Source organism: Aythya marila, assembly GCF_965140915.1.
Source record: "Aythya marila genome assembly, chromosome: 16".
NCBI lineage: Eukaryota > Metazoa > Chordata > Aves > Anseriformes > Anatidae > Aythya > Aythya marila.
In genome coordinates this window covers 9,345,181-9,357,985 of record NC_139057.1, presented here as the reverse complement: position 1 = coordinate 9,357,985, position 12,805 = coordinate 9,345,181, and the positions used below count along the sequence as shown (strand labels likewise).

Genomic DNA, 12,805 nt, shown 5'->3' with positions numbered 1-12,805 from the left:
TAAGGAAACGACCAGCACTTTCCATTGTAATCTGATACACTGGCAGCCCTACTCCTGTTAAATATTCACCTGTTATACGTGCTTTGTTTTTCCTTTAAGTGAAGCTGTAATCAAGGGAGAAATGCGGAAAGACCTTTTATTACCGAGTCACCAGTAACAGAACTCATTGTTCTTCCTCTTGGCACAGAGAGAGGAAGCACAGCGCTGCCTAACCAGACCCTTACCCGTGTAATGATGGCAATCACTAAATCCTGCTTGTGAAAAGGTACAGGCTGTCCTTCTGGAGAGACGACAGCTCAACCCCTACAAACGATGAGTAGAGAAGCATGCCTGTGAATAGGAGTGAACCATCTACTCACAGCACAGAAATCCCCACCGTCTTTGACTGTTTGGCCAATTTGCAGGTAACAGACAGATCCCCATCCTCCGACTGCTGTGCCTCGGGAGCTCAGCCGCACACCAGAGCTCCCAACCCAACCTCCACTTGTACGTTTCTCTTCCCCATGTGCTTACTTCCATAGATGCTGGAACCACGCTGAAGGACACAGGCACTGCAAAACAACTCCCTTGGTTTACTGAAAGGCAAGTGTCAGTCTTGAAAGCCATGGCCCCAGTCTAGGAAAAGTGATTTGGAATCACCACTGCTGGGAAGACCTTGGGGTTCTTCTAAAAATGCAGAACAAAATTTGAGCACTGTAACGGGCTGCCCTGAAGAGAAGTTGTGGAGTCTCCTTCTTTGGAGATACTCAAAACCTGCCTGGCTGCAATCCTGTGCAACATGCTGTGGGTGACCCTGCTACAGCAGGGGGGTTGGAGCAGATGGTCTCTGGAGGGCCCTTCCAACATCCCCCATTCCGTGATTTTGTGTACGATAAGACAAAAATACTTCAGATTTCACTAAAGGCAGTGTTTCAAGATTGTAACTTCAGTTCTGAAAGTCCTTCCTCATTGATAACTTTGGCAATATTAAGACTATATTCCCTTAAAATCATTTTTAGGCCAACGAGATGACTGATGATGGTTTCTACATAAGCAGTTCATTTTAACGTGGAGATAACGACAAAAATAGCACCGCAAGTGCCATGTTTACAATCAATCCACAGACTAGAATGACGTTTGAAGGCTAGAGATCTGAGAAAATGTTAATGTAGCACATCAAAGAAATCAAACTAAGAAAAGCAAGACACCCGCACTACGACATTTCTGTTCAGATAATTAATGCTCCAGTCCTGAATTATCTTTATGGTGCATATTGTTTCAAGCCATTTTAGTCTTTTCCCACCATCTTCCCCCAGCATCTACCACCAACCAAATAACCAGAGAAGAAGAGAAAGTGAAAACATTTACATGCTTTGGAGACCTGCATAAAGACTAAGTAACACTTTTGCCTGAACAGTACTCATTTTATGAAAATGAAATACTGACAGCAGTTATCCTACCTTTATGTGAAGTCATAAATTCATATCCATTTTTACTATGAATTTCTTCAAAGGGTGTAATACCACACAATGAAGCATATTCAATTCTTATTTTTTCTTTTCTTTTTAATTTTTTTTTCTTTTCCTTGTTTTAAGATAGTTTAAACTTCTCTAGCTGATTTCATGTTTTCATTTATAAGAAAATGCTGCCTTTATTAAAGAAGTACAAAGCAGTTTAACTTAATAGAAAAAAGAGTTATCTTGTGAAAGGACAAAGGAAAACCTATGCTATCCTATCACTGACAAAAAAAGCTAATGCTCAGTGAATTCCTCCTCCATCCGAGAAATCCCATGCAAAGCAATTTTAAAAGCTGGCATTTTGAAGCTTTATTGGGCTTGTTTTGAAACCTGAATAAAACATCTTTTTAAATGAGGGAAAAAAAAAAAAAAAAAAGCGCTAGGGTTTTTTCAGACCGCAACAGCTCCACAGGACAGACAAGGGCAGTGCTGCTGCTGGCAGCAGGGCCGTAGAGGCGGCTGCAGCTCAGCCCCAGGCAAGGCGAGCAGACAGCAACCTGCAGTCCCTGCCCCCTCCCAAGGTATCTTCCTCTCTGCTTTTGCAAGTCAGGGACAGACACCCAGACCTGTTCTTGGCTATCCACAGGATTCGACTGTCCTCCAGGAATTCTGCTCCCCACGATATGTCACTGTTAATAAAAAAGCAGGATTACAGACTTCTAAGAAGCCTTTAGGGGTCACTGCACTGCCAAGAAAAGCTGCTATTAGCCAGGAAATATCATTTTCTAACACCTACTAACACTGCCAAAAATGGAAGGTGTTCACATGGAACAGGCAAAAGACACCCCTCCTGCATAACCAACTGGTGAGCTTTGCAAATTATTTTGAAGACACTTTTATACTGGTGAGAGTGGCGGCATAATTACAGTGGCCTAGAATTACACTTGAAAACACTTAGTTTTGACAATTACTACCAGGCATAACAATAAAAGCAATTTCTCACAGCACAAACCAAATTGCTGTCAGAAGGGCCTGGTGGCCTGACTGTACCATTACGCTAGGGAGGCTTCTGTAGCACGCACGTGGCCAGACCACAACGGCTCTGAGGCGGTTGCTTCCCAGATTTTGAAGGGCTGCTTTGATACATGGGTACAGGAGCTGTTCGGAAATCAGTAATCCTCAGCAACAAGTGACTGTCAGTCAGGATACCTACGGCTTGGGAATCACAGCTGACATTCCTCTGTATTTGCAAAGATTTTGTGAAGACAGCACAAGAATGCACATCACACAGAACACAGTAATTCCTATTTGAGATGCATGAACAGGAAACAAAAATAAAAAGACTGCAAAGAACGCTTTTTTAAAGAGTGTTCTGCATCTGCAAGTATCACACCCAGAAGTTGAACATAAGTAACCCTTCTGAATGCATAAACCAGAAGTACCAGTGGTCAATGTATTCTAGGATTTGCAATTCTGCTGAAAAGATCAGAGGCCGCTTTGGTGAGCAAGAGACAATGACAAAACTGCCATCATGACTGGAAGCAGGACTTAGACTTTGCGTTGTTTGTGGCATTTTAGGAAAAGTTTTCCTAAACTTTGTGATCCCCTGGAATCACAGTTACTTTGCACCAGCACCTGCTTTGCGTGGTCAGCCCCATGGCCAAGTCCAGGAACAGAACAGCCACAAGCCCCCAGACCATTTAACACCAGTCACCAGTGCACAAATTAAGTGTCCAAAAAGTGACAAGTACTCGAGTTCTGCTCAGTGGGTGCAGCGTTTCTGCTCTGTGTGGTCAAAAGACTTTTCTTAAACCTTCACTCCTGACAAGATGCCCTGTGCTGAAAGCTCCCAGGCTGAGGTGGGCTCAAGTCGCTGCAGCACACTCACCACACCTCTCTCCCCTCAGAGGTGGAAGCCTACCAACTTTATTTTCTTTTTTAAATATTGCACTAAAAACACATGAAAACACAACTTTGCTGTCCAAAAAAAACAACACGCTTTAACTTCTTGGAAGAAGAGGTGATCTGAACTTCTTCACTAACTCATTCGCACAGACAAATCTACTGTGTCCCCTGTGCTTTCGTATTCACCCTGCTTGAACACTCCAGGCCATTTTTGCCACTCAGACTTCTGCATTAAAATCTTCATGACGATGGGCCAGCAACTGAAAAGCTGCAGTCCTAGATTACGCTGACTCCTCAGTCAACCATCAGTTATATGGCCTAGTAATGCAGAAGCATGGTACGCAGGTGTACCAAACACTAGGAGATGACAAACACTGCACTGTAACAAGGCAGCATTCACAGCCTGAGGCGGGCACACGTGAGGTCCCATAAAGCAGCCACCCTTTTGTTCCTCCCTACACCACAGCAGCAGCTATAAGCATTTGCTTTATGTAGGCATTACAGCGTATAACTCGCTTCAGAATACTTCACCTTCCCTTAAAGTACTTGAAAGGTGCTTACTGGCAGGCAGAAGCCCACGGGCCTGGTGATCCCACAGCTCAGCAGCAAACACCAAGGCACTTCCCCGGCCTCCCCGGGTCTCACAGCCAGTGGTACCTGCAGCAGCTGGGTCTGACATTCAGTCCTAAAAAGGACCAAAAAGCTTTGGAACGAGGCAAAGGAGCTCTTTGATTGACACTTTTAAAATAGCATTTCCAATTACTTATTTCTCTTAGAAATGTCAGGAAATTATCATTTTGTTCCATGGCTGACATAATCCACGTGGAGGTTTTTCACCGAGTCCGTGCCTTGGCATCCCTCGGGCTGCAGGAAAGCCTCAATGGCTTCATAAAATGAGAAACAAGATCCCCAGCTTTCCTGAACACCGAAAGAACCGTACATGGTAGCCTTACCCTAAATGAAGGAATAAAGACTCCATAACGAGGACTTTTGCTTTGACAAAACTCAGTCGGAGCAAGCTACATCAGCAAAATAGCAGCGCTGGTGGCACACAAGGGTTGACAAAGGCCCCCGCAGCAGCAGATGAGCACACGCCCGCAGGAGCTCCCAGCACCCAGCCCGGCACACAAACCAGGCAGCACCCGACTGGGCTGCGCAGAAAAGCAGGCTTTGACCCTGCCGCTCCTGAGCCCCACGTTCCTTCGTGGAAAACAACACACAAATCCACACACGAGCCCTCCTTTTTGTGGAAGAAAATGCACCGTCACATAACTATGCCAAGTCACATAACTATGTATTTACACAAGTCCATTTTTTTTTTCTTTTTACCTAGGCCAAGGTAGAAGCACCTACACAAGCTGAGAAAAACAGCCTTCACTAGCTCAACGAGACATTTCAAGTCTATCATAGGCAAAAGAAACCTTTAAAAACAGAAACACCTAATTTTAGTTCTCCACACAGAAAGACAACCCCCAGAAACCCTCAGCAGGGCACTGATATTACATAGTTCATGACAAGGGAAGTGGCGAACCTGGATATGAATTTTCAAGAAGATACCTCAAAATCCTACTTAGTGATCAGAAATTTCATTATAGAACTGTACTGTTTGTATTTAGGAAACTTAAAATCCAGAATAATTCTAGACCTTATAAAACACAAGAGCATCTGTGGCAAACTTTGTTAATATCCATTTACATACTTTTGAAATATTTACCATGCAATTGTTTAAAATAGAACAACGTCCATATCCAGGATAAAGACTAATACTAGATCCCTATTGACTTACATAAATGCACAAAATACCCTCATTCACTGTCTTTAAGAAATTCCAGGTATCAACCCACGGTCAGTTTGTTTTTCTGCTTCAACACAGTGGAAAAGTCTAAGAAGCAGTCACAAAATCTATCTAACTAGTACCTAGGTGTGATTCATACACCAAATCAAACTAATCTAACTACAGCATCAAATTCATGCCAATTTTGAAATAAATAGCGCAAATCTGTGCACTGACACATATACTGCCTTCAGTCCAGACTACAGCTGAGCCTGTAGGGTCACAATTTTAATCAGCAGCAGCAAGCTCAGAAACATGCATTCATCTAACTGAATTGCTTCTAATTAAATTCGCATATTTGTATGCTATCAGGACGTCAACACTAAATCAGTATTAATTTATAATTTGTTGAGTTCATTTCCAGCCAGATCTGCTCCCAGGCTCAGATCTTCACACGGCAGCTGGAGGGAGCCGGCAGGGCTGCAAGGACAACTGCTCCAGTGTCTGCTCACAGCAGTGATGGGACCACAACACACCATCACACCCGGAGAGCTCGGCAGTTACAGGAGAACTGGGAAAGCCCATGCCTGGACTAATAGCTAGCTGGAAAACAGATGACAGCACAGGGATAAATGGTTGATTTTCACACAGGAGGGAGACATCCAGGAGCCTTATGCAGTGCTCCGCATTGCACTCTGTATTCATGAATGGTCTGGAAAAGGGGGCAAAAGCCTGCTGAGGATACAGGCTATTCTGACAGGAGAGATGAGTGCTGAATGAAGAACTGCAGAAAAACCCTATGAGACTGAGTAAACGGGAGATAAAACATCAGATGAAATTCAGTGCAAATAAAGTAGCACACAGGAAAAAGAAAAATCCTAATTTGACATGTAAAGTGATGTGCTCCAAACTGATACTAATATTAATACTCAGAAAGTCTTGCTGGAATCATGACCAACTGATAAAACCATCAGCTCACACCCTTTCAACAATTAAAAAAGAATATAGCTAACATTAGGAAATGATTAGGAAAGAAATGGAATTAAACTACCACATAAAGCTGTAGTATGCCTGTGCTGTAAATTCTGGATACAGCCTGTTCCCTCATTTCAAGGGGACACAGTGGAAATGGAAAACATTTCTAAAAGGGAAACAGGGTTTGAAAAGATAAACAATGAGGAATAATTGATTAGGCTAGGGCTCTTCTGCCTGGAAACAGAGATTGCTGCAGTGACATATGACAGAAGTCTATAAAATCACCAGCCGCACGGAGAAGGTAAACAGAGATCAGTTGTTCACTGCTTCAAACAATAAAAAATTTCACATGAAATATGAACTGAAGGTAGCAGCTGTCAGGTTCAAAATAAAAAAGTTGATGTAATTAGCTCCTACAGCATTATTCTGTGCTCTGGAAAGCCTCCCCTGGGATGCTATAAGTTTAAATGTACTACAGATATAGGCAGGTTCACAGAAGAAAAATACATTAAATGTTACGTAAATAAATGAGAACATCTACCTATTGACATCCTAGAGCTGGCAAGAGATAAGAGGGTTCCAACAAAGGCATATATAACGTGCCCTGACCTTATGCTCTTTTCTAGGTATCCCTTTTAGTGACCGTCAGGAATGAATAGCAGAATGGGTGTTTCCACATGATTCTGCATCTGTTCGTATACCATAAAAATCAATTCCACCTCTGGTATTCCTCAGCCCTCCAATGAACTCATTCAACTTGCTTACCTGGCAAAAGTTGATCTTCTGGAGAGCAGGGGCTCAACAGGTTCAGGACAACATCCAGTAAGTGCTGGAGATGCTACAAGGCAGGGCAAGAATTTGACAAGTCCTTTTCCTTGCCAACTGGTCAATAGATCACTTTAAGATGTAATATGCAGCTTCAACACCAAAGCACAGATGAAAATGAGGAGGCAGATTGCTTATATCTTCTGCTCAAACACCCAGAGAAAAGCTACAATTAAGCTCTTTAGGGAAAAAAAAAAAAAAAAAAGGCTAATTTCTTATTTTTTTAATCCAACTGGTAATTATGAATAGAATCAACAGTCTGGTTTACACGCAATTGAATAGTAAAGGTTTCTTTAAAATGAAACATTGCAACTATAACCTGCACCACATGAAAAGTAAGGAACATGCCTTCAGTGAACTATAACCTGTTGTAAATACAGAAATGCATCCAAGTCTGGTAAGGAGCATAGCCAAATGAAAACAAAGTTATTTCTTTGCATGCTTCCTGCAGCGTCAATTTGATCATTACGTTAAACGGTGCCACATTAGTCACAGAAGCCAAGGGGATATCAACAGACAGAATAAGATGAGTGATCAATAAAAACACATTACTAAAAATCCAGGAAGACCATTTACAATTCAGAATTCACAAGAAGAAAACTGAAGGCTAAGTGAGATTATTAAAATCTCTCATCAGCTCTGATTTGCACAACAGAGGGTCTCACCCAGCCATTCCCATGTCAGGACCACGTAACCACCGCCTTGCTTAAGAATTCATAGAATCATAGAATCATAGAATATCCTGAGTTGGAAGGGACCCTTAAGGATCATCAAGTCCAACTCCTGGCACCACACAGGTCTACCCAAAAGTTCAGACCATGTGCCTAAGTTCACAGTCCAATCTCTTCTTAAATTCAGACAGGCTCGGTGCAGTGACCACTTCCCTGGGGAGCCTGTTCCAGTGTGCAACCACCCTCTCTGTGAAGAACCCCCTCCTGACGTCCAGCCTAAATTTCCCCTGCCTCAGCTTAACCCCGTTCCCGCGGGTCCTGTCACTAGTGTTAATGGAGAAAAGGTCTCCTGCCTCTTGACAACCCCTTACGAGGAAGTTGTAGACTGTGATGAGGTCTCCCCTCAGCCTCCTCTATTGGGCACACAACAGAGTAATGTTTAAGACTGAAAACTGTCTTAGTAGCATCTTCCACATAATTTCATAGTATATCTTAAGAGAACAAAACATGCTGTACATAACAAAGCCTCTGAAATCTAACATTTTTCAATGGAAAATATAAGTGTAATAATAAATTTAAAGATCCTGTCATGCATGACCAATGTGAAACACAAGCTGCAAACGGAAGCACTGAAGGATTTCTGAAGGTGATCTGAGGTTAGGTAAACACAAATTAAGAATGTTTGTTGACTTAAATTATTACTTTTTTACCTAACATATAAAACGGGTAGCCAGGAATAAAATTAAAATTTCCAACAATGCTGCTTCCAGCAGCTGTTTAATTATCATTGAATCCAGCTTCTACTTTTGCAAAGGCAAGCATCTCAGTGAAAGCCAGCTATAGCCCACACTAAGTTTCTGCCCTCAGCAGCCAGTTTTAGTACTTCCTTTGAAACAAACTAAGTTCCAAGATCCCAAACAAATAAAATTGGAATAGTCATTCTCAGTCCTGAGCCCTCTTCACAATCCCAGTCCCATGACTAATAATCCAAACGAACCCTAAAGGTTACCTCATTTCTTCAGCAGTCTACCTCTAGTTCAGTCCCATTTGAGTATGGGACACACATCTGGTAAGTTCTGCTTCCTAGTCCAGTTCACTTATCTGACAGGAAAGCTCCAAGCTGTTACTAAACTCAGCTTAGATTTTATGTAACCTATTAACTTTTTGCCATGGATCTCTATGTCAGGGCTAAGCATAGTTGGACAGGGGTTTGGACGACTGTTGCCCTCTTGTTCCTACAGAAAAGGACAGGCAAAGCCAAAGTGACGAGCTCCATCATCCTATCTGAACACAGGAGAGTCATGAATGTGCCTGGCAAAGGAAGAGAAGTTGATTCTCCTCCACTTGTACACCCATCATCTCGGCACCCAAGCACAAAACCTCTTCTGGGTTTCCCAGATTTAACTCACTGAACTCAACAGACCTTTCCTATTCCCTGGAGCAAACTGACCAAGTTGTCCCACTTCTGCTACAAACCGTGACCGTGCTCTGCACACTGCGACGGCCCCGTGCCATGGCTGCATCCCACACTGCTTCCAGGCTCCCCAAACCTGAGAGGAACGAACCAAGAACTGGCTCAGACACCGGGCTCTGACTCCGCAACGCTCCCCGGCGCTGCTGTGGGGTCAGACGGCAAACCCCACTGCTCCAGGTCGCCCGTGACACTGCTTCTTCTGTAACCCAGGCACCTTCTGCATGGGACTCGCAGCTCTGATTTCCACGCCGATGGAAGTACCTGGCTTCACTGCAACGTGTGGGATTGCTCCCCACGATGACATTACACATCAAATAAACGGACATTGACCTGAAGCCATGACGCACTTCAGCTAAAGATTATTTCTTTTACAGCCTATCCCTTCCCTATTCATGCCATGACAAGACCCTATCGAATTAAAGAAAAAAACGTTTTTGCTGTCCAAAAGAAACAAAGACCCCAGAATTTCAAGACACGAGCGCTCTCACAGAAAAGCCGCCGAGCACGGTGAGGGGCAGCCCGGGGCACCGCCGCGCATCGCTCCAACGCCCAGCGCCATCCCCACGAGAAGCCTTTCGCCGCCGGTTTGGTTCCTCCCCAGCGAAGCCCGGATTATTTCCCTCACAGCCCCGTGACGGAGCGGTGCTGCCCCCGGCACAGGGAAGCAGCACTCAACACCCCCCCCCCCACCACCTTCCCCTTCCCCTTCCTCCTCCTCCTCCTCCTCCTCCTCCTCCTCCTCCCGCGGGCACAGCCGCCGCTAGCCCTCCGCCCGCCCGCTGCCCGCCACCTCCTGCCACCCATCGCCTCGGTGCCGCGGAGCTCGGTCACCGCAGAAGCCGCCCACAACGCGTGCCGGCGGCACAGGGCTCGGCGCCGCTCCGCTGCGGGCGAAGCCCCGGCCCGGGGGCGGCCGCGGCGCTCACCTGCACGGCGGCACCACAGCAGCTCCGGCCGCCGCGGCATGGGGGGGGGGGGGGCGGGGGAGCGCTTTGCGCCTGCGCGCCGCGCCGCGGGGCTGCACACGCGCACGGCTCATGGCGGGGCTCGGGACTACAAAGATGGCGGCAGCGCCATCTCGCGAGCCGCCTGTGTGGCGCCGCCTCCCGCCCGCGGCTGAGGGGCTGTGGGCAGCGGCGGTTGGCAGACTGCGTTTGGACAGACACAGGTAAAAGGCGCCGCTTGGCTCCTCAGGCTGGATGCTTGATGGGGAGGCGGTGTGGCAAGCACCGTCTTTCAAGCTGACTTGAATATCAAACCCTTTTTCCTGTTGGCTACACCTAGGTAAAACAGTCGTTGTGGCCCTTCATCCGAGGCTGTTTCCCGTCTCACTGAAACGCATTTTGCTGCACAGTGTTTGTAACAAAGGGACTTGGACACTTCTGTAGGTGTTGAGCCACGCTCATCAGCCCGTCTCTTTGTGCAACACTTTCTCCGCACCCTCTGGGCTATGAGTCCAGGCTCAGTTCTTCCTTGTGGTGTCTTCGTCTCTATTCCTTTCAGTCTTGCACGGTGATATTTTGAAAACTTAGAACGCAAGAAAACTTCCTTCACCAGCTCAGTCCGCTGCCACAGTCACCACTGAAGATCTCATCATCTGAAATCCTAGCTAGACACGCACCTGGGCACAGCAGTGAACACAAGCTGCAGTATGTCTCGCTTGGTACAAGGTAGGTTGTACCATTCCAGGGGAGCACAGTGCCACCTTCCCAGTGTAAACCAACACATGCAACGTGTAAATGTGAATGTTCAAGGGAGCCCACTCTGAGGTCACAGTTACTCAGCCCTGTACCTACTGACAAATCCTGGTGCCGTATTCCTTTCACAGATGCTATGAATGTAGCTAAACCAGAGCAAGTTTTGCACAAAACTTGGTATTTGCAACTGCATAGAGTGCTTTCACTATTGCTGCTTTCCTGGCTCTTTGGGAATGTCTTAAAGTAAAAATACTTGGATCCCAGGATAGCAAGGCATCCCCAGCTCCTCTCACCTTAACCTTAGTATGGGCCTGCACCAAGCATTTGAAAACTAGATATTGCCCGAACTTAATCCATGTTCTGGTTTCTGGTGCCACCCAGTGGTCCTACATCCTGCTTCTAGCTCCGTTCTTAATTACGTGGAGGCTGTTACTGAATAGCCCTTGGGGGAGGGGAGGCAGAGAGGAGGGACCGTATGCAGGTAAGTAATTCCTGTGTATATTCGCAGTAGAAGAAGAAAGAGCTGTGAGTGATCCTGGCACTGGGGCGCTCAGCTGTACCCAGCATTATAGTGTCCAGTACCCCTTTCTTGTTATCTTTTAGCCTCAGCCAGTTCTTACATCACTGCCCTGAACTGCCTGCAAAATCCTGCCACCTCATAGCACTACCTGTTGTTACTTTATCACCTTATCACACTTATCAGTTATTTCTAGCAATGTCTCATGTCACATGTCACAGTCATTAATGTTTCCCACCCTGCATTTTAGGTAATTAATATCCCTGTAAGCATGCAAACAAGTCTAGTCCTTTGGCCCCATTTGTTACATGATGCTTCCCAGGTCATGGGTGTAGGCAGCGGAATGGAATATGTTTGTTATCTCTCCAGCTTCTGTTGATGGAATGAGCCCACTTTTGGTCTGGATCCTGGCCTGGCCTGCAGATCTGAGCAATCTACTGCAGGTCACTGCATTGGAGGCCAAGTCAAGTCTACTTTCTGCAAAGGAGATTCAGTTCAGCACCACAGTGTTAGGCAGTGTTATGTACTCACAAGTCTGGAGACAAGTGCTATTCCATTTTGCCAGCTGTGATTAGTATGATGCTCCCAGCACAGCCATTTGTTTACGGTGCACCTTTGCCTGGTTTTGCCAGGGCCAAATACTGGAATTGAGGCACCTGTGGTGATCATCTCTCCCGTACATTTCCCAGTTTGGCCCAGACATCTGCTCTTTCTTTCAGGGAATTGCCAAAAAGATACTGGGATTCAAAACATATATATCTCAGGTAGGCTGGCTGCTCCCTGAAGGGTGGAGGAGCCAGGAGCTAAGCATGGTAAGCTGAGCAAGGTCAAGCCAGGGAATTATACCAATATCTCATACCCACGATGGGTAGCTTGTCTCTGGGACAGACACCTTGTGTGTGTGCTGTAGCTTGTTTCCTGGACCCATGTCCCTTTGTTCCTGACAGGAGTCCCTGGAGAACCCCTCAGCCTGGTTCACTGTTTTCCCCTGTGGCTCATGGGGGCTCTCAGGGGACTTGTTAGCAGTACCTGGCTCTGCCCGTTGTGCTCAGAGCTTGTGGGACTGCTGCAGTGGTAAAGTGCTGCCTGCACTGAAGTAACCCTTAGTTCTGTCTGCAGCTGACTTGCTGCTCCCTGCAGCTCCTCATGGACTGATTGCCATAGAGTTGTCTGGGAAATGGAATAAATAATCCTTCATGTTGCTAATAATTCATCAGTCTTTCTCAGCATTTGATTCCCCATTAATTGTGTTTCCCTACCTATTTTCTTCTCAAGCACCTGTTTCAGGTTTGGTCTAATAATAAATATGACTTTTGCCCACCAACCTTATCTCAGTAGAGCAATGAACTTATTCACACTCTTTTTACATATAGGCACCTTTTTTTTTTTTTTTTTTTCCCCATATAAAAACAAGTAGAGTTACATACCTGGTGGCTGTGCACTTCTTGCACAGGCCCAAATGTAATGCCAGCTCCCAAAAGCATCTTTGTGCCTACCTGGGCTACCAAGACAAGAGGTGGAGGAAGATGAT

At 45.7% G+C, this 12,805-nt stretch overlaps 1 protein-coding gene across 1 annotated transcript in view; it reads right to left on the bottom strand.

The window, feature by feature from the left end:
• NDRG3 (NDRG family member 3) overlaps positions 1 to 10,053 on the bottom strand; it is a 53,959-nt gene extending 43,906 nt beyond the window's left edge. Inside the window, exon 1 of the mRNA XM_082773272.1 lies at positions 9,987 to 10,053. The gene's annotated coding sequence lies outside the window, so the exon portion shown is untranslated. The remainder of the gene's footprint in view (positions 1 to 9,986) is intronic.
• Between the last annotated feature and the right edge of the window lie 2,752 nt (positions 10,054 to 12,805).